Source organism: Pleurodeles waltl, chromosome 4_2 (assembly GCF_031143425.1).
Source record: "Pleurodeles waltl isolate 20211129_DDA chromosome 4_2, aPleWal1.hap1.20221129, whole genome shotgun sequence".
Lineage (NCBI taxonomy): Eukaryota > Metazoa > Chordata > Amphibia > Caudata > Salamandridae > Pleurodeles > Pleurodeles waltl.
In genome coordinates, this window is record NC_090443.1 from 920,299,397 (window position 1) to 920,325,819 (window position 26,423).

A 26,423-nucleotide genomic window follows, 5' to 3' on the forward strand; every position below is an offset into this window, starting at 1 on the left:
TCCTTTTATAAACCCTAAGCGCCACAAGCTTTGATATTTTTATAGCTATACTCTCAATAGCTCTAGACATGACTTCCCGCTCCCCACGCCTATAACTCTGAACGCTCAGGATACTGACTGAATTCAACAGTTCATACAGTTCTAGCCAGGACCATGCAGAACCTTTATTTGTGAGATAATCTTCAGTCATGTTCTCCAAAGCCGCGTGTATCCCCATCTCAGGTGAAAGTCTTAACTCGCGATTGTGATCTTTGTCCGAGGTCCGGCATTTAACAGATGCGTTTAGCCGGCCATTGATACACCACTTGGCGATACACACATGACTGCTACATTGCAACAAGGCCGAAGGTTCCGAAATGTTCAGATACCGCAGAGTCACAGTATGTATTTCAGCTATTCTTTCTTTAACCAGCACAAAAATCAATCTCCCGATACAGATGTAGCCCGGGTGTAACTCATAGACATCTTGCATCTCGATACCCGGATTCCCCGCCTAAAAGTGAGTAAGTATGGAGCGTTAAGTAACACATTTATGGTCTACTTTTTTTTTTTTTAACATTTATTTATTTATTTATTTTATTTTTTAAAACAGCTTTCGTGGGGCTAAAGACATCATTCTTCTGTTTTTATAATAAATGTCACACATTCGTCTTTCTATAACCCGTTCTAACATACTTATGTCGAAGTGGGGACACATCCCGTGCATACGGTCGAGTTTTGAGCAGGGCTCAGCAGCGTATCGGATCTCATTGACAGCCGCAGCCAAGACCTTAATCATATCACTGTGGACACCTTTCTTCACAGCAGACAGCCCATACACAACCCTTAACAACTTATATACCCGGTAAGGGTCTATCAGGCTACAAATGTGGCGAATTATTCTTGCTGTGTATGCATCGTATAAACAATCATGAGCCTCCTGTTGAAGTTCATTAATTTTATGCCCGTAACAAAGATCATAATAATCCTGTTTAACACAAGCGTTCACAACGGCCGCTGCAAAACCTTTAACTGGCCATATGGTGGCCCAGGGTACGCCCGGAGCTTCCTTTTCAAAATCGCGGCTAGTGTAGATGCAAACACATTTCTTACGAGGCTCTTTGTTCTGGCTTGTAATACTTTCAGACTGTCTGGAACAGCATAAGCAGTAAAAATTTACGGCGTTAACCTTTGGAGTTGACCCTTCTAGAGGCTCTCTTTCTTCAGCTACGTTCTAGGGTTCAAACAGAAAGCACAAGACACATTATTAGTTAAAAGTATGACATTAGAGTATACAGGCATAAAAAAAAAAAGAAAAAAAGAAAAAAAGAAAATGTCATTACCAACCTCCATATTCGCGTCACACTCAGAGGCTCCTCTGAAATCTTGGGAGTCGCAGAGGTCCATTGGGGTAGAAACATCGCCGGAGCTTACACCTGATGGCTGTACAATAACGGCCTCTGACTCGGGGTCCTCCTGGAAGCCCATGTCTTCATAGATGGGCGAATTCGGTGGTGCTACACATTCTTCAACATCTTCAATGTCTATGAAGTTAGATGCAACACTTAATTCATCTTTCGAGGCATTGCTGTCGCTGTCAGCCCCCTTAATAGGGGATATCAGGGTCGACACATCCTTGAGGTTGAGCTTTTCAAGCCGATGGCAAAGTTCCTCTTCAAAACCGGTAACATCGGTATCCTGGGTGGCAGGGACACCCTGTTGTGCATTCTCATCCATTGCAAGAGGGGCTAGGGTCCGGTAATATCTACCAATAGTGTTCAGGGCCCCTGAGGAGGCGGCTTTTCTTGCGATCGGATTGTATCTCTTCATGGCACCTTGCCAAACTGTTTCTGCCCTGGTTCACGGTTTGACAGCCGGTTCTAACCAGCTCCTTATATGCAACATTTAAAAAAAATTACAAAAATAAAAAGAAAAAAGGGGGCTCTACCAGGCAACGCCACGCGTTCACAAACCACGTGACACCCCCATGCACCCACGTCACTTCCGGGGAGGGCTTTCAGGAACACCGGAAGTCCCAGCCACCGGAAATTACGTCACTTCCGGGGGGCGGGATAACTGTCACTTTTAATATGGTGATTAAAGGTATCCCTTCCTACTACTCGGGTAGAAAGGAAAGTCATGATGAGCACAGCGGTGCCGAACTCGGCACCATCGTGGATGACCACGACTTTACCGCTGCCAACCTGTTGGGATCCCTGATTCTGGCAGTGATGGTGGTCTTCTGGTGGTCCAACCTCCAGGATTGCAATCTGGCATTCAGACCGCCAGAATTGTGGCAGTTGGACTGCCACCAAAAGTTTGGCTTTCTTAGGATTGCCAAACTCGTAATCAGGCCCTTAGTCTTTTCAATGGACCTCAAAATCCTCCAGTGAGGCAAGCCTAAAGCTGTATCCAATGCAGATGAATCAAAATCAGACACCTTTGCTGTGAGGACCCATCAATGGCTTTTGAACTCTTGGAAGTTTTGTCTTTTCACTGCTTCTGAAGCAGCTCCTGTGGATCACTTCTAAGGCTCCCAGGACTCCAGGGACAGCACTTAAGGGCAGGATTAACAGAGGCTAGCAGCAAGGTCCAATTCAGGTCCAGTTATTACTGGTCAACTGTTCACTTCAGGAAAACAGCTTCTTGCAGCTTATTCGTGTAGCCACACTTTAGGTCAGCCAACTGTCCTTTTGAGTCGAGTTTTTTTTTCCTGTGTAAAAGAGAGAGCAGGTCCAGTCCTTGAGAAATCCAATCAGGTCACAGACAGCAGGTCCAGTCCTCTGCTAATCTTCCCTAGGTCCTGCAAGTGTTCTAAGGATCAGAAAATGGTCAAAAAAACAGGTACGATTGTTCAGAAAAGATAGATTTGCTAGTTATTATTAAAATCATTGATCAAAGTCTCTAGGCGGAAGTTTAATCATTGAGAAAATCTCTTTTAAAGATAATAGGTAAATGTGGTGGTCTGTTTACTGTGAACGCACTGTTTTAAGTTGCTTACTGTTTTCTATGCCCATTTGTTTGTTTTAACAGTTAGGATTTGTTTGCTGAATTACATACTGTTAGAAATGGGGTCTTTGGTTGGCAGTCAGGTTACCCCCTGTCCAAGCAAGGACCCTCACTCTAGTCAGAATCACCCTCAGCTAACCCCTGCTTACCCCCTTGGTAGCTTGGCACGAGCAGTAGGCTTAACTTCAGAGTGCTAGGTGTAAAGTATTTGTACCAACACACACTGTATTTCAATGAAAACAATACAAAATGACACCACATAGGGTTTAGAAAAATAGAAAATGTTTTTCTAAACAAAACAAGACAAAAATGACAAAAATCCACAATACACAAGTCATGTTATCACTAAAAATGCAAAAAGAGTCTTCATGTAATTTTAAACACGACGCTAACAATGTTAGCGTGAACATGTACCTTGGGTGCATCAAAAATAACCCTGTATGGGTGAGTGTGCATCAAAAAGGGCTTGCGACGCATCAATTTCACTCACGAGCGAGACCTTGCATCGTTTCTCCTTTGGTTGGGTCGGCATGCGTCATTTCTTCTCTCCACAGGAGAGCGATGCGTCGATCCGGTCAGCACTCTCTGGTCCGGGCAGGCCATGCATAATTTTTACACGCTCAGCAGTGTTTGCATCAGAAATTCAGCTGCACGATGAAACGAAAACCACGCAGCGTGGGTTGCGATCTCACCAGCCTCCATCAGCGATGCTGCGCGTCGTTTCTCCAGCCACGGGTGTCGATCTTCCTGTTGCGTTGCAGGTGAGCATTGATTTTCAGCTGCGAAGCCGGTGGCATGTCAATTTTGCAGCCGCAGATCAGAGTTGTGTTGATCTTTTCCTCGCACAGGAGTCTGTGCATAGATTTCTCACTCTTGGGCTGCAGCTTCTCTTCTCAGGGTTCCAGGAACTGGATGGGCACCACTTGGCAGAGTAGGGGTCTCTCCAGAGACTCCTGGTGCTGGCAGAGAGAAGTCTTTGCTGTCCCTGAGACTTCAAACAACAGGAGGCAAGCTCTAAATCAAGCCCTTGGAGATCTTCACAAGAAGGAAGGCAACACAAAGTCCAGTCTTTGTTCCGTAGCACAGGCAGAAGCAGCAACTGTAGGATAGCTCCACAAAGCACAGTCACAGGCAGGGCAGCTCGTCTACCTCAGCTCTTCAGCTCTTCTCCAGGCAGAGGTTCCTCTTGGTTTCCAGAAGTGTTCTAAAGTCTGGTTTTGGGTTCCCTTCTTATACCCATTTTGCCCTTTGAAGAAGGCCTACTTCAAAGCAAAGTCTCTCTTGATTGTGAAATCCCGCCTTGCCAAGGCCAGGCCCCAGACACACACCAAGGGGTTGGAGACGGCATTTTGTGAGGGCAGGCACAGCCCTTTGAGTTGTGAGTGACCACTCCCCCCTCCCTCCTAGCACAGATGGCTCATCAGGAAATGCAGACTACACCCCAGCTCCCTTTGTGTCACTGTCTAGTGAGAGGTGCAACCTGCCCAACTGTCAAACTGACACAGACAGGGAATCCACAAATAGGCAGAGTCACAGAAATGGTTTAAGCAAGAAAATGCCCTCTTTCTAAAAGTGGCATTTTCAAACACACAATCTCAAAATCAACTTTACTAAAATATGTATTTTTAAATTGTGAGCTCAGAGACCCCAGACTGCACATGTCTATCCACTCCCAAAGGGAATCTACACTTTAATCATATTTAAAGGTAGCCCCCATGTTAACCTATGAGAGGAACAGGCCCTGCAACAGTGAAAAACAAATTTAGCAATATTTCACTGTCAGGACATATAAAACACATTACTATATGTCCTACCTTAACCATTCACTGCACCCTGCCCTTGGGGCTACCTAGGGCCTACCTTAGGGGTGCATTACATGTAGGAAAAGGGAATATTTAGGACTGGCAAGTGGGTACACTTGCCAAGTCGAATTTACAGTTTAAAATTGCACACACAGACACCGCAGTGGCAGGTCTGAGACATGATTACAGAGCTACTAATGTGGGTGGCACACCCAGTGCTGCAGGCCCAATAGTAGCATTTGATTTACAGGCCCTGGGCAACTCTACTGCACTGTACTAGGGACTTAATAGTAAATCAAAATGCCAATCATGGATAAACCAACTAACCATACAATTTACACAGAGAGCATATGCACTTTAGCACTGGTTAGCAGTGGTAAAGTGCTCAGAGTTCAAAAGCCAACAGCAACAGGTCAGAAAAAATAGGAGGCAGGAGGCAAAAACAATGGGGATGACCCTGCATAAGCAAAAAAGTCCAACACATACTTTTCTTTTTAAAGCAAAAACAGTGTGGACATTGATTTAATAATTGCTACTGTGTGATTCACTAGCCTGGAGACTACATACCACGCCATACGTCTGAGTAAGTCTTACACAAATCCATCTTGCTAGGTTGAGGGTCAAGTATCAAAGCTTTGTACTGGATGCTCACTTTTGAGTGCAACGTATGAGGAGGCCCCAGGACACCAGATGCAAAAGGATCCAGTTGACACAATTTTAGCCCAGTAGCCTCTGATTGGTCTGGGAACACCAAACCTGTTGCCCCACTAGCTCACTTAAAGGGATTCATAGCGAAGCTGATGCATTGGATTTTTCTGCTTCCACAGTGAGAGGACGGGTACTCCTGAGGCAGAAATCAGCTTCCTTAAATGATTCTATTGTTGAGCAAATCAGTAACTGTTTGCAACTGTATGTGCTGCCCTGTGATTCCTTTATGAACTGATGACTGTTTTATGTGTGTCTTATTATGCCAATCTGTTTTTGTATAATAATGGAGAGGTTTGTTGTATGTTCAGCTGGGTTTGTATTTGCCATTAGTTGTAGTTAGTATGGGCCAAATTTACAAACATTTACCGCAACGCAGTACAGCAATCTTGCTGCGTTGTTTTGTGTGAAAGGGAGACATCAGAGATGTGACATATTTACAATGAAATGGCACATCTCTGGTGCCTTCTTGCATGGCACACTGTGTGCTGTCTAGTGCCAATGCAGGCACCCTTTCACCATGGGTGCCTGCATTACAGACAGGCTTATCTTTGTACAGAAAGGAATACCTTCCTGCACAAAAACAATCCTTAAGGGCATTTTCCGGAATGTATCACAAATAGAAACAAGCATTTGCAATGCAATGGGTCTCGGATTTGCTCGAGTTAGAGCTGTTAACGTTGTAAATTTCTAACTGGACTTTTCTTGCTACTTAAATTGAAAATGAACAGTAGAACAGTTGACATAAGCGAACTGATTCAAAGCACCATGGCCGCCATGAGCGCAAGGGAGAGACACAAAAGGAAAAAGAAGTTTGCCGGCAGTCAAACGTACTGGCAAACATGCAATTAACCATGTAACAGGGTCGATGTCCAAGGCAGTAACCAAACCGCCCCAAGGAGGGACAAACGTAAGGTTTTCCAATGATAACAAAGGATTTTTGAAAGGCAAGCCCATTAACGAGTGATCGTGATGGGCGTGCAGTGGGCGTGGTTAAAAGCCCACAGATAGATTACCACAGGTCAGAATGCTTGCGTGCTCAACTTTAAAAGGAAGTAAGAAGGTGAAAGAAAGATAGTTCTCCTTGTTACGCCTGGGTCTGAGAGGCCTACTATTTTGATGCATTCTCAGGTTTACAACTCTGTAAATCTGGGAATCTTAGATTTACTAAACCACAACAGGTCCAAGCAAGGCTTCGTGTGATTTAGTAAATCTCACTTATGGGCTTGAGTATCCTTCCGTCACCTTGTGTGATGGGAAGGGAAAAGCAAGCCCTTAGTAAATTTAGTCCTGAGTTTTAAGTGTTATTGCATGGAGTCCTGAAGCTTCATTTTATTTGCATCTCTAGAGAGTAAGCTGGGAAAGATTCATCGTAATCTTACATTTTGGTCGCAATAAAAAGTCGACTTTTTATCTTGTGGCGCCACCTCTTTTCTACAGTCATTTATTAATGAAAATAGACGCAGTTAAATTCTGACTTGAATTGTATCCTTTGTTCCCCTCATTCTCAGTTCAAGAAATATACCAGATGTATTTAATTCTGTGAACATTTATGTTGGCCATCTTACTTTAACAGCTTCAATTGATCCAAGTTTTGTTCATTCGACTGAAATTCATTAAAATGTTCACCTCGAGATGGAGTTTAATGTGTTTCGACTTGCCTGCTTGAGCTTTGGCCGAAGACGTGGCCCGCAGTGTTTTTCCCAAGTGAACTTTCTGTGTGGCTCCTGATACCTATCTAACTGGGAGGGGCACACACATGCCTTCACCTCTTTTACCTCAATAAACAAGAAGCGAATGACAGCTGTCTAAAGAAGCCCACGAAAGTATAATTTCCAAAATTACAAAATACCAATCGCAAATATATTTCCAAGTTCACATTGCCATTTCAGTAAAATATACATTTACTTGAGTAAATAGCAGATATCACAAAACATTGTCTTTACACATGCACAAATAATATATATGAACACATAACTACTACCAGCTAAATAGTGGGGAAAAAAATATTTGAAGCCTGGAGAAATACAATAAAAAATCCGAGCCCTGAATTAGAAATAGTGGAAATTCCACATTCTATGGCACAGTTAGCTCGGCAATGTCATCCGAAAGACATATCTAGCAAATGTGACCACCAAAAAAGGGCTTTGAATTGCCTGTCCTCTTTATGGTAAAAAGAACAGATGATGGACAGAACGATGAACAAATCAATCATTCACACCGAGTCACAGAGCTTGGTTTAATCCACCGTTATTTTGCTCACCATGCCACCCCGGTTTGGACCCAGGAAATATGCAAACCAGTCTTGACCCTGCTCCCCATGGGAACAGTTCAGTCCAAACTGCCATGCCAGGTCCTCCCTGGGCCATAAACAAGCATCCTGGGACCAGTTTAGGGTATCACTTCACATCAGTCAGGCTAGGTAGAATCCAGAGGCACAGTGAGTATGGGATCTACATCTGGGCGTACACTTTGCACTTAGGATATCAAAAACAAAACGAACTAATAAAATAATAATGTGCATTATCCTATGTACTTGCACAAATAAAGATACTGTCAGTACCTTTCCAGTTGTTACCTGGTTATTATGAGGACAGTAAAAATGAAAATGCAAAAGCAAAAGCTTTCAGAATATTTGTGATTGAATTGTTGTGAAACATTTCGCTTCCTGGCAAAAAGGGGGACAATCTAACCGTGTATTCTTGTAGTATTTAGTAATAATACTTCCTTGTACATTTACATCACAGTGTGCACTTACATATTTCATAAATTTGAATGTCAGGTTTGCATTATCCTGAAGAATCATCAGCCTCAACATGCATGCTAAGTTTCATGATTCATGTAGGCCTAGAATCCATTTTAATTGAGGTAGCACGCCTACACATTTCCTGTATCTCAAAATAAAGCTTAGCCACACATTTGTTGCAATTATTTTTATTAACAACAAGAATACAAAGGATGACAGTGATGATGATGTCATGTATATCCAATAGGGACACTAATAAGAGATACAATCGTCAATTTCCAGGGTCGCTCTTCCCCAAAGTGGGAGGGGAGGTATAGTCGGGAAAAAAACCACTTGATATCAACAACAGGTGGGAGACACGGTAGGGATGGAGAGCAGAGCTGGGATAGGGCAAAAGAAGAAAAGAGTGGCAAGAGAAGAAAGAAGGAAGAGAAAGAAAATGGAGGAAGGAAGAGGGGGAGTGGTGTAGGTTGGGGAATAGGGAGCGGGCCAGAGGTAGCGGGGTGGACATGATCAGTCACCTTGCAGGAAAGGGGACCATATTAAAAAAAAATACATCAGCCTTGTCCAACAGATTATGGATTACCTTGTCTTAGAAAGCAGTTTAGTACATAGTTGCAAACCACTCCTCATGCATCTGCAGTTGTGGTGAGCTCCAGTGCCGCAGAATGCAGACCGTGGCCTCCATGAAGGCAGTGTTGAGAAGATAGTGGCATGATGTGGCATCTGGGGAAGGTCAGCCATTCCATGGAGGAGGATCAAGGTGCCCAGGAGGGGTTGGGCACCTCCATTGATTCCTGCAGTGTGTTCCTCACGGTGTTCCAAAATGGAAAGGCATTCTAACAGAATATGGACTATAACACTAAGTGGTTAGTTGCATCTCTCACAGGAAGAGTGAGGGAAGAGATCCACAGAATGTAGTTGAGCTGGTGCCCAGTGCCAGCCTTGGACAATTTTGAAGAGTCTGAACTTCATCCGGGCTTCAATCAATCAACATTTATAAAGCGCAGCTTATCAAGGCGCGAGCTGGGGGACACAGATCAGTCGAACAACCAGGATTTGAGGTCCTTCCTGAACTGAGCCAGCGAGGGGGACTGCCTGAGGTGGAGCTGCATCGTGTTCCAGGCTTGGGCTGTGAGGTAGAAGAAAGATCTTCCTCCGGCTGTGTTCTTCCTGATCCTGGGGATAGTGGCAAGGGCCGGTTGAGAAGAGTGGAGTTGTCTGAAGAGTGTGTAGAGGAGAGGCGGTTTTTGATGTAGGCAGGTCTGATGTTGTGAACTGCCTTATATGCGTGTGTCAGGAGCTTGAAAGTGATGCATTTTTTTATGGGGAGGCAGTGTAGGTCTCTCAGGTGGGCAGAGATGTGACTGTGGTGGGGATGTCCATAATCACTCTGGCCTCGGCATTCTGTATTCTCTGAAGTCTAGTTTGAAGTTTCTTATGGATTCTGACATAGAGAGCGTTTGCTGTTGTTGAGTTTACTGCTGACAAATGTGTGGGTGACTGTCCTTATTCAGTCGATGGGTATCCACTTGGTGATCTTCGGGGGAAGGCAGAGAGGGGGGAAGCATGGAGATGAGATGGTGTTGACTTGGCAGGTCATGGAAAATGATGAGTTGAGGATGAGGCTGAGATTGCGTGCATGGTTGGCAGGAGAGGGGGCAGTTCTAAGGGTGCTAGGCCACCAGGAGTTGTCCATTGCAGTGGTGGTTGGGCCCAGGAAGAGGATCTCCATCTTGTCCGAGTTGAGCTTAATACAGCTGTCTCTTATCCAGTCTGTGACTGCCTTCATACTGCTGTGAAAGTTCTCTTTGGCTGTTGATGGTTTGTCTGTGAAGGAGAGAATGAGCTGTGTGTCGTTGGCACATGAAATGATGTTGAGCCCGTGGTGTCAGATGATTTTGGCAAGCGGGGTCACGTAGAGGTTGAAGAGTGAGGGGCTCAGTGAGGATCCCTGCGGCACTCCATATCTGGCTGCAAGGAGAGTGGTTTTGGTGCTGTGGTTGCTTCTGAATCTGGACTGGGAGGGGTCGAGGATGTGGTTTGTCTCGATGAAGTCAGTGAGCTGTGCCTTGATCGCTTTCTCAATTATCTTGGCTGGAAAAGGGAGCCGCAAGACTGGCATATAATTTTTAAGATCTGTTGGGTCTGCGGAGGGCTTCTTCAGTAGGGGATTTATCTCTGCTTGTTTCCAGGTGTCAGGGAAGATGGTGGTCTCAATGGAAAGATTGATGGTGTGGCATAGTTCAGGTGTGATGGTGCTGCCGGCTCAATTAAAAATGTGGTGGGGGCATGGGTGCCCCAGAGTAGAAGGTGTTTATGAGCTTCAGGGTGTCTTCTGAGGTGAGGAGGGTCCAGTGGTTCATGATTGGTTGGTGGTTGGAGTCCGTGGTGGTGCTGGTGGGCTTGGGCTCAGCCCTTTGCTTGTGAATGCTTCCTAATTGTCTTGTATCTTCCAGTGGAAGAACGTGGCGAGGTTATTGCAGAGGTCCTGGGAGGGTGGGATATCAGTGGAGTCCATGTCAGGTTTTGTGAATTCCTTGGCTATGGTGAAGAGTTCCTTGCTGTTGGTTGCGTTGGTGTTAATTCTTTCCTGAATGGTCAATTTTCTAGATGCTCTGATGAGTCAGTGGTGTGTTGTGATGGTGTCCTTGAAAGCTTTGTGGTCTGTTGGGCTTTTACTGCTTCTCCACTTACTCTCGAGTCATCTGCATGTACTCTTGGATTCTTGAAGGTCGGGGAAGAACCAGTTGGGTCTCTTGTGGTGTTGATTGCAGGCGGGTTTCTCTATGGGGGGCTAGGATGTTGGCACAGTCGGTGATGCATTGCTGGAGGTTTGTGGGCAGACGTGTCGGCATCTGTGGTGTCAGGTGAGAGCGGTGATGAGCTAGGGTTCAGTGACGTTTGCCCAGTTCCTGCGGGGGGAGCAGTGTGCATGGTGCCATTTGACTGACTTGATGAACGCAAAGTGGATGCAGTGGTGATCGGTCCAGTGGAATTTGGAGGTGTGTGTTAAGGCGATGTGGTTTCCAGCGGAGATGACAGGGTTGAGTGCGTAGGGAGGTTGACCAGTTGCTTGAGTCCGAGGGTGGCGAGGTTGTCCATGAGGGTTGAGGTGTTTGGGTTGCTGTGGTTGTCCAGGTGGAAATTGAGAACGCCGAGGAGTATGTAGTCTGATGAGGTGAGGGCATAGGGAGCAATGAAATTGGCAAGGGCAGAAGAGTGGGCAGGGTCCGGGGGGTCTGTAGATGAGGGTGCCTCGGAGGGTGGTGTTTGGGTTTGTCTTGATTTGAAAGTGCAGGGGTTTGGTGATGGAAGTCTCTACATCGACGCTGGTCTTGAGGCAAAGTGAGTTTTTGTGTACAATAGCCACACCTCCTCGTCAGTTGACATGGTCTTGATGTATGATTTTGTAGCCGTCGGGGATGGAAGTAGCGACGTCCGGTGCTGAGGAGGTGGTGATCCAGGTCTCTGTGAAGAAGGTGTCATCGGGGGCAGTGGAGTTGAGGAGGTCCCAAACTTCTATTGCATGCCTAATAAGGGAGAGGGTGTTGAGTAGTATGATTCTGAGGTTTCCGGGTGGTCCAGCAGAAGGGGGTTTAGTGTGCATGGACAGGTGAAGGTGCAGTTGCAGCAGGGGAATGGGCCGAGAGTGTCCTTGGGTGAGGATTGATGGGAGGTGGCGGAGCATGCAGGGTGCTTGCATTGTACCGATGGATGGTGTGGGAACCAGGATCTGTGTTGCCTTTGACGTGCCTTTGGTGGGCCGGTGGCGAGGCTACGCATTGTCCGACATTTAGAATGGGAGAGAGGTATGAGAGGCCGCTCTACTTGGAGGTGGGAAGGTGGGAAACACGGGGCTGAGAGGGGTCGGGGAGCACAGGGATCACCAAGAGCAGCGAGAAAGGGGAAAAACTATGGAAAGACAGTGAACATAGGCACAAAAAGAAAGTAAAGTAAAAAGAAAGGCAAAAAGAGCAAAAGTGAAAATAGAGAAAGGCAAAAAGGCAGAAGGCAGCAGACAGACAGAAGTCCACCACTGGGCACCATGAATGAGGCGCAGGCGAATACCTGTGGGTGGAGGAGAGCCTCAAAAACCCCAGAGCCAGGCAGGCTGAGGACAAAGGGCAGCAGCAGCAACAGGTGGTGCTGCATGGGGGAGTGGGTGTCACGCTGACCAGGGGTCAGTGATAAGTTGCCTCAGACCCCTTGCTCCAGATCCTCCAGGAGTTACACCTAGTCCTCCTCCTCATACTCCATATGTAGGTAGGTCTGTCATGCCACCCAGAGACTTGCCGTCTGAGGTCGTCAGTAGAGATGGCAGATCTGTAAAGGCCAGACACCACTCCCTTGTACTGGCCCCAGGAGATATGTATGTAAGGACTGAGGAGTAGCGAATTGTCCAAGATGGAGGCCTTAACTAGCTCACCAGGCTGTGACGTAGTTATGTGTAACACCACTGTTGAGTGAGCAGAAGGCCAAACTTGTTGCACAGTGCCGCGAAGGATTTGAGCATTCCATGGGACAGCGGATGGGTAAGGGTTTGATCCCTGCTTTTACTAAGCCCCCCAGTTGAGCATTATCCCTCCAATGCAGATTCCATGGTTATGCCAGAGATGCTTTGTAATGGAGGTGGGTGTGTCCACTGCTAGATGTTTGTGGGCTTGCATCTGCACTTTGTGCATTGCCTGTAGCATGGGATTCAGGGACCGAGCTTTGGGAGGGTGGGCAGGTAGAGGAGGCCTGGCAGGTCGCTTGTGAATCAGCACACTATTGTGACCCATAAATGAGGATCCTGAATCTGGAGGTGAATATACAACAGCTGCGCCAAGTGGAGAGGCAGAGGCAGGCAATAGTGTTCCACAGAGGGGAGGCCTAGGCCCCCAGTGGACCTGTGGGCCATGTATTTCCTGATGGCTAGGCAAGGCTTCATCGGACCCTATATGAAGGCCTTAATGGCCTTATCCACCTCTTGAAGTTTTGAAAGAGATGTCAAAAGGGGGAGCATTCAAAGCACATACATGAACTGTGGGAGTGCCACCATCTTCACTGCTGTGTCCTGCCTCACAGTGAATGATTAAGATGAAACCACATGCGCTCTATAAGCGGTTCCAAGTTGTCCACTAGCTTGTGCTCCAGGCCTCTATTGACAAGGATTCCCAGAAACTTAAGGTGAGCAGATCGCCACTGGAAAAGGTTTCAATAAGTAGAAGCACAAGTGGTGATCCACAAGCGGTGGAGGGCTTCACTCTTCCCCTAGCTGACTTTATAACCAGACACAACTGTGAAAGTACCAATGCACTCTAGAACCACGGGGATAGAGGAAGGTAGGGCCAAGAGGGTGAGCAAGATATCATCTGCATAAAGGTACAGCAGAGAGGGGCCCCCCAGGTGTGAAAAAGTGGTCCCACTCGATCCTGTTGAATGCCTTTTTGGCATCTACAGTAGATACAGTGCTAAGGCCTCCTCTTGGAGGTCCGATGCCATCAAGAGTATATGATTCCGCATCTGGAAATGGTTGCAGGGTGAACACCCTGGAACAAACCCCACCTAGGTATGGTGTATGAGACAAAAGAGGGCTTGTTTGAGGTGGGTTGCCAGTATGCCGGCCAATAACTTTACATCCCTGTTAAGCAAAGAGATGGGGCAGTAGCTACTACAGAGGAGGCGGTCCTTCCCCCGGACTGGTATCAGGGCCCTTTTGGAGAGAAAGCCTAGGGAGTCCAACTGCTTTGTCTCCGTGAAGGTTGCATGAAGAAGATCTACCACTTCGGGTCTAGTTGATCTGTAGAACTCTGCTAGGAAGACGTCCACCCCTGGGGCCTTGTGGTAGGGAAGATCTGATATGGCCTGTAAGATTTCCTCCTTAGTGATCATACCCTTGAGCAAGACCCTGCCCTCATCAGTGAGGCAAGGGCGGTGGACAATATTCAAATAGAAGTCAACCTGCACTGTCTCTGCAGCGATCTCAGGGGAGTATGGAACCCTCTGGTAGAAGGCAAATGTGTCTGCAACATCCTGAGGCTTGGTGACCAGGGCCCCAAAGTCAGTGATAATGGCAGATATAGCCATCCCCACCTCCCACTGTTGCAGGTATGCTGCCAGGAGCCTGCCAGCATTTTCCCCTCCTTATAGTGTCTTTATTTCAATTTCTGCAATGCATCCTCAGCTTTGGAGGTAAAGAGGGTGTTGAGGTTCATACAGGCCCTCTCAAGGCTGCTCTAAAGGCTGAGCTGTATAAGAGCATGTGAGACGGGCTATATCCACCTCCAACTCTTTTTGCTGGGCCTCTCTCTGTCTGCTAGAGACGTCTGCATCCTTCATTAGCTGGCCTGGGAGGGTCACCTTCACCTCCACCCATAGGGTCAGGACTGAGTCCACTAAGCCTTTATTTAGCTCGTGGTAGGTGAAGATATGAGAAGTAAGCAAGTGTTTGCCAGGTGGAGTGTTGTAATGGGACAGATTGAGGGGCCAGGGCTTCTGAATCTGCTGTGCTTAACCTAGGTCAACCTGCAAGTCAATTGGGGAACGGTCGATAGTGCACTTCTAGGATTGAGGCCTCACAAATAAGGGGCCTCATCAGATGAGTCACCAGGATGGAGTCCAAACGGGACTGGGTACCATGAACCCAGGACAGGTAAACATATTCTCTGTCTTTCGGGCCAGGGGACGCCATACATCCTGGAGGCCATGGACCACCCAGATGTCACCTAGGAGAGCACGGTCCGCATTTTGAACCATGTTATTAGGGCCAGTCCAGTCCAGAATCTTATCCGAAGCCAAGTCCCAGGCACTCCCCATCTATGAGATTGACTGTGTTGATTCCTGACAGAACCCGGTTGAGCTGGAGGAAGAAGAGGCTTTTCGGGCCTGTTGGAGTGTACACAGACCCAATGCACAGTACTGTATCACCAATCTTTAGCTTGACAAACACATAGCGGCCCTCAGGGTCGACCCACATCTTGAACATTGTGTGGGTCAGGGACTTGTGTATCAGAATTACCACCCCACAGTTCCGGGACATGGGCTGGCCGACCGTCGCCTTCGGGGGTAGCAATTGTGAAATTCTCTCTCTCTCTAGTCACATAAGAGTTTTTCTGCCTCCTTCTCGGTGAGGTGTGTCTCCTGGATGAGGGCTATGTCAGCGTGCCTGGAGTTAAGATATGTAAGTGCTTTCTTACATTTAATGTAGTGACTTAGACAGTTGACAATCCAGGAGATAATGTGAAGGGCAGAGTGTGAGGGCATCGTCTGCCGCTGCAGCCAGTGGAAGGTGGCCAGGAGTAGCAGGAGACACAAAGAGGATTGTGCGAGCTGACAGGCCCAGTCATCTGGCACTCTGGGGCAAGGCAGAAAAGGTCAAGGGGAGGCCAAGAGTGGGCGGATAGGTAATGAAAAGGAAAGACTATCAGGAACCAGAGGAGGAGAGCGAGAAGACCAGTGAAGAGAACACGAGAGGCTGAGGGGTACCCGAAGGAGATAAAGAGACAGAGAGATAGAGAGGGGAGGGGGCCCCAGCTAGAGAGAGAGAGAGAGAGAGAGAGAGAGGAGGGAAGAAAAGGGAAGGGAGAGAGAGGACAGGAATAATGCACAAAAAGTACAATAAGCAAAATAAAGTTCAAATAAACTTTCAAAAGCATTAGAGCAGAAAATCCTAAGGCAATATGCCCTAAAACTATGGAATTTTAATCAGCTGGTCTGTACCTGAGGAGCTGCAGAAGCAAGGAGAACTGAAGGCAAATGGGACAAGTGAATCAGTGAGCAAGTGCGGATGGGGAATGGAGAAGGTGAAGCAAGTGACTTGATGACCCCAGGGAGGGGTCAACAATGTGTGTGTCATAAAGGGCAGCAGTGGGAGGGAGGAGGGCAAAGCAAGGGAGATGGGAGAAGACCGAGGGGGCTGGGGGGGAAAATCAGGAGGGAGATTGAAAGATTCCAATGTTGAGAGCAAGAGGACAGGGCAGGCTGCACTGTCCAATGTGGAGTACAGGGGGGTGTGAGGGGTGGGACTGGGAGGGTATTAGGTCCCTGATTCAACAATGCTGTGGCAGTGAGGGGGGGCCGGGTGCAATAAGTGGGGCTTGTGTGAGGGAAATGGGTAAGGAGGGCCAGCGTGTGGTGTGGGGAAAGAAAAAATGGGAGCTGCGTTGCTGAGGAGGGGACCCCAATGACAACCGCCTAAGGAGGAAGGCATCTTCCACAAGTGCAGCAAACAGTAGCAGACAACATCAAAACAGTTCAATAGCAATCGTGAATAACTATACTCAGACTGAAGGCCGGGGATGGGTAGAGTCCATGTCTTGGTGGCCAGTGCAGCTGTCATGAATCAGCAGGCAGCCCTGGTTTCAGTGGTCAGTGGGATTTCTCTTGCTCCCTGCCCTGCTGGGGACGTCTGTGTCCTCAACCGGAGAGGCAAATAAAGAAAACCAGATGCTGTCACCTGGCCATGGACTCTCAACATAAATGTAAGAATTATGTTAGGAATCAGCCACAAGAACCTAACAAATTGCACAGATTCGTTGACACTCAAACTGAGATGGAGGAGACCAGCTCTCAGTCCGTCTGAATAAGGCCAAACCAAAGAACAAGGCTTTAGAGCAAAGGGCCAGATGTAGCAAGATATGCTTTTGCGAGTCTGAAATTGCGAGTCGGTGCGACTCGCAATTTCAGACTCGCAAAAGCATATGCAGAACGGTGTCTCAGACACCTTCTGCGACTCGCTATGGGGTTGCAAAGACCCACCTCATTAATATTAATGAGGTGGGTCGCTTTTTGCGACCCCATAGCGAGTCCCTGCACTCACAGGGATGGTGGCCTGCTGAAGTCAGCAGACCTCCATGTCTGTGACTGCTTTTTAAATAAAGCAGTTTTTTTTTCATTTTGCAGCCCGTTTCCCTTAAAGGAAAACGAGTTGCAAAATGAAAAAAATACCGAACGGACCACTGCCTGCTCTGAAAAAATATTTTTGTCGACCTTCACAAAGGGGAAGGGGTCCCATTGGGACCCTTTCCCTTTTGCGAATGAGTTACCACCAGTGTGACACTAGTGGTAACTGCGAGTTGCTTTGCGACCGCATTCGCGGTCACAAAGCAAGTCCAAATTGCGATGCGAGTCGCAAATAGGAAGGGAACACCCCTTCCTATTTGCAAGTCGCATTCCCAAATTGCGAGTCGGTACCGACTCTCAATTTGGGAATGAGCATCGCGGGAGGCCGTTTGCATGGCGCAAACTGTGTTTTTCGCAGTTTGCGCCATGCAAACGGCTTGCTACATCTGGCCCAAAGTTCGGTAGAGGAGTGGTTTGCTATGAATGAGTTTCAGCCTGCCTATCTTGCAGAAAATGAGTTCAACAGACGATCACCCACCTATTGTAGCAAAAGTGACCAGGGTAGATCTACTGGCATCGATGTGATGTTATCTAATAATGTTACAGCAACTACAGCACAAACAAATCATGTGGCATCTATTTGCCAACGTTTACTCTCCGACTAAGAACCAGACTCGGTCTACGGTTGCAAAACATTAATGCATACCATAAGGAACCCCTATTTCGAAAGGACGCCCTAAACACGCCCCTTCCAAATAGCTATTCCTTGTGATTTTCTAAACCCATCTAGCGATTCGCTGTCATGTTACCGAATCGCTAAATGAGTTTCGTACATTCCAAAACTACATTTTATTGTCACAACCCCTGCGATTTACTGAACCACAGGGCTTGCAATAAGGAAATGCATTAGTACATCTGACATATAGTTGTTTCGCTAATATTGTCAGTGTCTCTGCAAGAGAGCATGATGCTCACACTACAGAATTCCGCTTACTCAGAAAAATATTAGTGCAAGTTTGAAAAATCGCTTCCAGTGTAGGCTTTGAAGCTGAAACCTATTCAATGATGGAGTCGGTATTTCAATTTATTTCGGATACATCTGGCATCACACAGATGTCTCTGACATTGAGTGCAGAGTATTCTAATACTGTGCCTCCTTTGTTACAAAAGTCCAAAGATCCTGGGGGGTGCAACATGAACTGCAGAGAGTATCTTAAATATTGCTTGTGCTGTGCAGTATTACTCCAATTGGTGAGAGCAGAGCTCTAGGTGGGTCTGAAGCTAAAATGTTGATTCCATTTCTAACAACAACTAAATAAGAGCCTTCCGGTAACCATGAGTCGAAAACAAATTCTGAGATCTGGAAGAAGGGTGCATTTGGAATAATGAAAAAAAAACATTAAACAGGAAACTCTAAACCAACCGCCAGATGGAAAAAAACAAACACCACACAAAGTAAAAGAACTAGCAAAACAAGAATGTGTAAATGCGTTTTCGCATCAGTGTGTACAGACTCTTAATTCACTTAAAGAGTTCCAGGAAGGTCTCTTTCTGTTGTTTTTTTTTAAACATTACTGACATGTTTGACGTTGCAAAACCTGGCTAACCTCCCCGACTCGCAGTTAAGGAGGCTTCTGTTCTCGGTTGCAGAAGCCTGGGACGTATCAGCCTCCCTCTCTAGCGGGTGTCTGCTCCCCTGGTGTCTGACTCTGCTCCGGCTCCTGCTTGCTCAGAGGATGAGTCCAAAGGCGCTGAGAGGGGCGTTTGTCAACAGTTAGTTTAGCTCATTTTGACTGCGCCCTTGCACTTCTCTCTGGCCCTTTGAGTTGCCCTCCTCCTTAACTGGCCATAACTGTTAGTGCAAACCAATTAAGGCTTTCGGTTTTATGGCACGGTTAAGGTGTAACCAGGAAACTCCAAGGTCGTCGCGTTGTTAAAAACCCTCAGCTAAGGAAATTGCACGTGGAGAGTGCAACCACTGTTTGCTCACACATTTGCTGCACTGCTTTGGTTGATGTAGGAAATGCAAACGCTTTTACGGATTTTGGCCTCTCGTCCCTGAATTTATGAGACTAACGAATATATGAGCAGACCACAAGCAAAATACAAAAAATATATCTCCACGAGCTCTGACTCGTCATGTATTTTCAGAACATATTACTATATTTCGTATCATTTTTATAATGAAGATAAATGATGTTTTAGAGAATTGGAATTTTATTTTAATTTTAATTATTTTTGTCAACACAATTTATATTATTGTTACTGTATCAAACATGATACATCACAAATTCTTGGCGAAAAAATGTCTTTAAAATGCCATGTGCCCGGCATCAGAACTCGGTTGTTTTTTTCTCACAAATAACGAGTTCTGATATCGGTGAACACTTACTGGCAGGAAAGACGATCACACTGGTGGTGCAGTCTTCTCTCTATCCACGTGTGTTAACTCGTCTACATCTGCACTTAGCAAGATATTACACTGCCTTTATGGACACTACAACAGTGACCCTAGCCTCAAGGCAGCCATTGACAACTTCAAAATTATAAAACTCGTCGCCGTGTCGGTATTATACAGAATAACCTAGCCCCATCAAGGACATGTCACCTTGGCGTTCAATTGGCAGCTTTTGGCCATGTAAAGCCCACATCACTCTAGGGCTTTTTGGGAGCCCCGCCATTTCTTTATATGGCGAAGATCTATTTGACTTATACCAGAGAATCTTGTTAGATGCATGGTACGGTGTTTAAAGCCCGTTAGGTTTCACTTTTCAATCGAGGACTGTTTATTGTTTTAAGTTACATCTAACCAGACTCTTGAATGTGGATATTTATTTGAAATTCACACGTTCGGTGCACAAAACGGGTGGGCGTGCGCTAGCGTGTTAATCTGTGCATAAAAGTAGAAAGTCTGTTTCATGCACATCGGACGAGGAATATCCATGAACGGGTTATATGCGTGTTACAGCAATCTTTAAAATGATATCGACTTCAGCTCCAGTAGATGGCGCTGTACGTCTTCGGAAAAATCAATGTCTCACCCATCAGGCCCTAGTTACACGTCGTAAAAAACTGCGAACAGTGTCAATTTACTCAAATCTCAACAATATCTTTGTTTTCTTTTCAAATAAGCACCTTGCCCAAAAGAGACTGAGCGATCATAGGCGGTAAATTGAAAGATTCGCTAACATTTGTGTCTTTGGCGGAGGAACCAGTTAACCAGTTACTAATGGTTTATATCCGATCCTGGTATATTGGAGTTTTGGGGCTTCGGACTAAAAATGGGCTGCCAAAAATTGCGAGAATGATATTAGTTGGAAACAATAACGAATTAAACCAATATGCAATTTACACCAATTGCCGTCTATATAGAGCACCAGAGAGCCACAGGCGCATCTGGAATTTACTCACCAGCAGAGAGAAATCCACCCCGCCCCCTCAAGGAGTGAGTAGCGACTGGGCCACTAGAAACACTCTACATCTAGTCACCCGCAAATCCGCATGAGTTGTAATAGGCCCAGCAGGCTATCCTATGTGCTTGTCATGGGTGCACGCATTAATTCCCGGTCTGGTTCGACTGTTAATCACTTATTTTTATCAGCGGTCGAAGTGCATTAAAAAAGGTACGGGAACTGTGATGCTGCATTCAATGGGGCGGGGTCAATGAGTGTGTGGTATCAAAGGTGTGATTACAAAATATATATTCTCCTTCATGTAGCTACATAACAACCCACAGATTAAATGAAAAAGGCATTTTAAAAAGTTAAGTGAACCAGTGGTAGGAGCACGCATTGTGTAGCCTCTGTTAGTTAATAAACCGAGAGTTCTGTGTGTAACCAGAAAGCCACAGAATAAATTCTTGGTTGGTGCAATGGAGAATAGTGGATCAGTATTGTTAGTACTACAGGGCACTGCCTATTACACACAGCACTGAGAATGTGTAAACCATTTTGTTAAACTTCTATCACACGCAGTATAAGGCAGACTGCTACCAAACCCAAACATGCAAAAAGGTTTCAGATAAAATGGTGATTCTAAAATATAGTGATTTATTTTCATTTCACTGTCATGAAAAGCACGCACTACACAGCCCAGATTGTAACTCCTTGGCGCTACCAGTCGAAAGGAATACATCTTTCTCGTCACAAGGCTTGATGTGTTTTGGTCAATTAAACCCCCAAGCTCCCTTTACATTTGCAGGTTAACAAGTGGTGGGTATATTTGCATTTCTTTCAGGCGAGGATGCACCCTGGCAAGAAGGCCTGTTTATTATTAAGCTGCCTGCCGCTCCCTCGGTCTCGCGAATCAGAAGACTCCCTGCGTGAAACTAAGGGTGAAGCATTTGCACGGAGTTCACCGTCCTGGAACGGTCTTCTCATAAAAAGTAGGGAAGGGGTTTTTAATAAATTAAAACATTAGAGGCACCTCGTGCCCCTCCGATCCCGCCCACTTCGACCACTGATTTTTATTGATACTTGCAGCGGTACATGCATGTGTTATCAATGAAAATCACCAATAATCTGAATACTTCATTAAGCATGAACTGGACTAAGAGAGAGTCTACCAAAGTACCCACGCTAAAGGTAGTGCCTCCCTCCCCCCCATGAACCTATAGGAGGCGTCTGTTTGACCAGTTACAAAATATTAGGCCGAACAAGGTTTGCTAAAAACCCGCTGCTTTTTGCTGTTTATACATACGTGAATTTAACAAGTGGGCTAGCCTGTATTTTTCTTTCTGGACATACACAACGGTATGTGGAAACGCATATGTTAACTGCATCGAATAAAATAATTTGTAACTTCCCAACTGCAACCTCCACTAGACACGACCCGTGTCTGCGGCTCGGGTTTAAAAATGCAAATATTACACATGTACACAGTTAGATTACAGAAACATTGATTGAGAACCCCCTACACCCACAGTGCACGTAATGTAATCGAAATATTGGTGAGAAGTGGATGCGTCTCATGTAATACTTCGGCCCATATTTATACTTTTTTAGCGCCGCATTTGCATCATTTTTTGACGCAAATGCGGCGCAAACTTACAAAATGTAATTGTATTTTGTAAGTTTGCGCTGCATTTGCGTCAAAAAATGACGCAAATGCGGTGCAAAAAAGGTATAAATATGGGCCGTTTGGGGCTGCTCTGCGCTGCGAGAAGATGGTGAGTGGTAAACGAGTGCGTCTGCTGGTGACAAGGGGCCGCGGTGATCCCCAGGACGGATGGCAAGAGCTGATGGGGAGTCACGGGTCATTGCTCCACCTGTCTCAAGGGAGACAGATCTCGACACTGGCTCACGCACTGCCCTCTTCTCCCCTACCTAGTTTCAGGGGTTCACAAACTACACTCCTTTCCCCATCCCCAGAGAGTCAGACCCGAGACTCGCCCACGCTCTGTCCTCTCCCCGTTCACGGTGTTCTGGTAGATTTTGACTTCTGGGCTCACGCTGAGACTCACTCCCCCCAAACTCCCCATCATGTGTGCAGATAGTCTTTGGGGCTCACACACACTGCTCCTCACCCCACCCGGAGGGAGTCAGTCCCCCGGGCTCACACTCTACCCTCTTCTCCCCCTACTTCCCATTATTGGGAAGTCTTTGGGGCGCACACGCTGCGCGCCTCTCACCATCCCGAGGGAGTCAGTGCCCTGGGGTAACAAAGCCATGCTCCCCTGCATCATGTGAAGGGGGTCGCCCTTTGTCTTTCACATCTCGCAGATATTCATTGGTCCTGGCCTGAATGCCCCCCTCCCCACGAAGGACTAGAGGTCCCTAAATGGTCGGGGCCCCTGAACGTCGCAGGTGCTGCAGGGTCTTGCGTTAGGCCCCTTGCTTGCCCCGGAAGGAGAGCAGCACGACGCACCAAACAGGAGACGGCGGGCTCACAGTACTCGCGCGCAACCACACGTGTGACGTGCAGCAACAGGGCCACGTCTTGCGCGCCTCACTCCCTCACTCCCTCACCACTACACCTGTCTGACAGTGCAGCTGCGCTCACCCGTCTTGACTTCACCATAAGAGGAGAATGAGTACATTCTGCACGGCGCCTGCCCCAGCGTTTAATGGCCGTGCCTGCAGCGAATGAGGCCTGGACCCGGCGGCGCGAGATGCTTCCAGCAGCAAAAGGGATTGAAATGCTTTGAAATAATGCGCAGGGTCTTGTGTTCTTTGCCCTTCTACAACCATTCAATCATTTGACCCTTTAATCCAGATTAGTGGAACAACGATGATAATAATATTAATAACAATTATAACAACAACAATGCAAGTACTACAACAATAATGATGATAATATTAGTAAACCTAACAATAATAATAAACAATAATAGTAATGATAATATCAATACTACTACTCTAAAACTACTACTGATATTAACAACATGAATAATAACAACCATAATAACAATAATAATGAAAATAATACTGCTACTACTACTACTATAATAATAACAACAATATTAATAATAATGATAATACTTGTTATCAGTGTGATTGAGTAGAGCTTGTTCGAGTTTCTCTTGCCTTAAGTATTTGCTGAAGAGCAGTCCTTAAGTGAGTTTTTTAGAGCTGTCCCTCATGCCATTGTTTTTCTCCAAATGTTGTTTAGAGGGACAAGAAACCACCAGAGCATAGGGCACAGCTTCCAAGCCTGGCACGGTGAGCTCAGTCGTTCACCCTACTGACTTCAGTAAAATATGCACCTTTGAATTCCATATCCGTAGCAACTATTCTCCGAATACCCAAAGGTACATATATGGATGATTGGTTCGCTTTAATGCCATTTTTTTATCAGACTTATAGTTTGCCTAAGAGGATGAAGTGTCCCTTGGGTGACAGAAGAGCTAGGGGCTCTGCCTTACACTATGTGCTGTAAGAAATTCAAGGTTGTGTCATCCCTGGAAACAATCGATAATCTTTTACTGAAGAGGACACTGTTTTTTTAACTAATTTTCTTTAAAAAATAGCGAATTATCTCTTATCGCTCTTGGAGGCATGGAGTGAATTCGGAAACCCAGGTTTCCTATATTTCCTTGCAACACAGCTCAACAATCAAAACCACTGTGGTGTGTTGCGCAGTGGGGAAAACGCACACACTGCACCACCAGAGCGTCATTTTTGTTGACGCTCCGGTGGGCCAGTGTGCCAGCCCATATTGACAAGGCCATGCAAAGCCACCTTGCATTGCTTTCCATGGCCTTGTAAATATAGACTCCTTTCACGCATAACTCTGCGTGAAAGGTGCGTTCCCTGGGTGTTGTTTGGGGTGTTCCCACGTAGCACCCACAGAACCCAAGTGAATCTGACACATTCCCAGATTTACAAGTCTGGGATGATGCAACAAGGAGAAATATCTTTATATCTCCCCGTTTTTTCCACTTTATATATGTGGTGCATCTGTGTGTGTTTGCACTGACCTGTACCAGTGCCGTCAGGGGCGTAGCTTGGTCAGTAATTTTGGAGGGGTGTGAGCTTTAAATTTCCCAACAATCACGCACATAATATTAAAATACATTATATGACAAGCAGGGTGCACAAGAGGGACATAAGGGGCAGCAGAAAGTGAGAAAAATGCAGATTGGTAGGGGTACTAAGTGAGAGAACGCACATTATTTTGTGAAATATCCAGCATTTTGAAGACTTTCTCAACAGAGAGAGGGAGAGGTTGTGTGTGTTTTTGTGTGTGTAAAAATTCCTTGTGAAATCTGACAGACACTGCACCATGCACCAAACCCGACTGAAAGCACCTGTAACCAACTATTTATTACAAAAGAGATATATATATATATATATATATATATATATATATATATATATATATATATACATATACTACTATACTATACTATATATATAGTACATACTATACTATATATATATATTTATATATATATAGTATAGTATGTACTATATATATATATATATATAGTATAGTAGCAACACCTTAATACATTAGATATAAGTATAGTTATATATAGGTTAAATAGATACATATAAATATATATATATATATATATATATATACATATATAGAGAGAGATAGAGAGAAAGAGAGATCAACATTGATGTAAATGTATAGATATAGATATATACATATAGACCTTCATTGAAAAAAGTACAGTTACTGATTAGTTGTGGTTCAGCAGACAAAAAACACAGACATTTACTGTGATGGTGTGCAAAAACAGTGTTTACCATAAATGATATAATCCCATGCTCATTACATCCCGTGACCGAAGGCATGAAAAAATAATCTATCTCCTTGGAGAAAAACATGGTGGGGACATAAAACTATTCTGATGTATGTAGTGTGTTGCATACTTTTTAGAACCACAACTAATCTTTAGCAGTGTTTTTCAGTGAATTTCTGGGGATATTTGAGATGCACTGTATCTGCAAAGCGATTTCTAATAAACTGGGGAAGGCCATCCCCTACTGCATAGGCCTTTGCTGTAGCAGGGAGCAATATGTCATGTAGGAACTTTAAGGAGAAATGCACGTCTTTTGTCTGCCTTTACGTTTCTCCCTCTTCTTGGATTTGTACAAAAAGTGGGCATACCAAATCTTAGTTAAGCTTGCTAATGATGTGATAACTTTACAGTATTTGCAAAAACCTGAGGGGCATATTTATACCCCGTTTGCGCCAAATTTGCATAATTTTTGTTTTACGCAAATTTGGCACAAAACTAACTCCATATTTATATTTTGACGCTAGACCCATCTAATGTCAAAATGTTGGAGTTTGCACCATTTTTCAGATGCGTGAACCTATCTTGCCTCAATGAGATGCAAGGTAGGCGTTTCCATCTAAAAAATGGTGCAAAACCCATAGCCCCATATTTATCCCCGTGCTAAAATGATGTACAGTGGAAGGAGCGGCTAAATAATGGTGAAAAGCTCGCTTTGCACCATTATTTATGCCTGGGTCAGACTAGGCATTAGAGGACCTGTGGACCCATTTCCATGGCCAGACACCATGGAATGGGTCCACAGGTGCCCTCCTCAAGCCCCAGGATCACCCACACCAGAGGTACACCGGAGGATGGGGGATCCAACCAGGTAAGTGGCATAAGTATTCTTTTTTTGTTGATTAAAGTGCCATCGGGGGCTCAACTTGGGGCCCCTCCATGGCATACAGTGAATTGGGCATGTCCAGAGGACCCTTGTCCCCAGTGCTGGCTACTGGGGTGGTGGGCATGACTTCTGTCTTTTCTAAGACTGCAATCATGTGGTATGGATGGTTTTGCGTCAGAAAACGATCCAAGGTTGGTTAGAGTAATTTTTTTTTTTTGCCTCTAACCAGCCTAAAGTAATTCTTTTCATGCAAAACCCCCTTCTCCCATACTGCCACCCCCA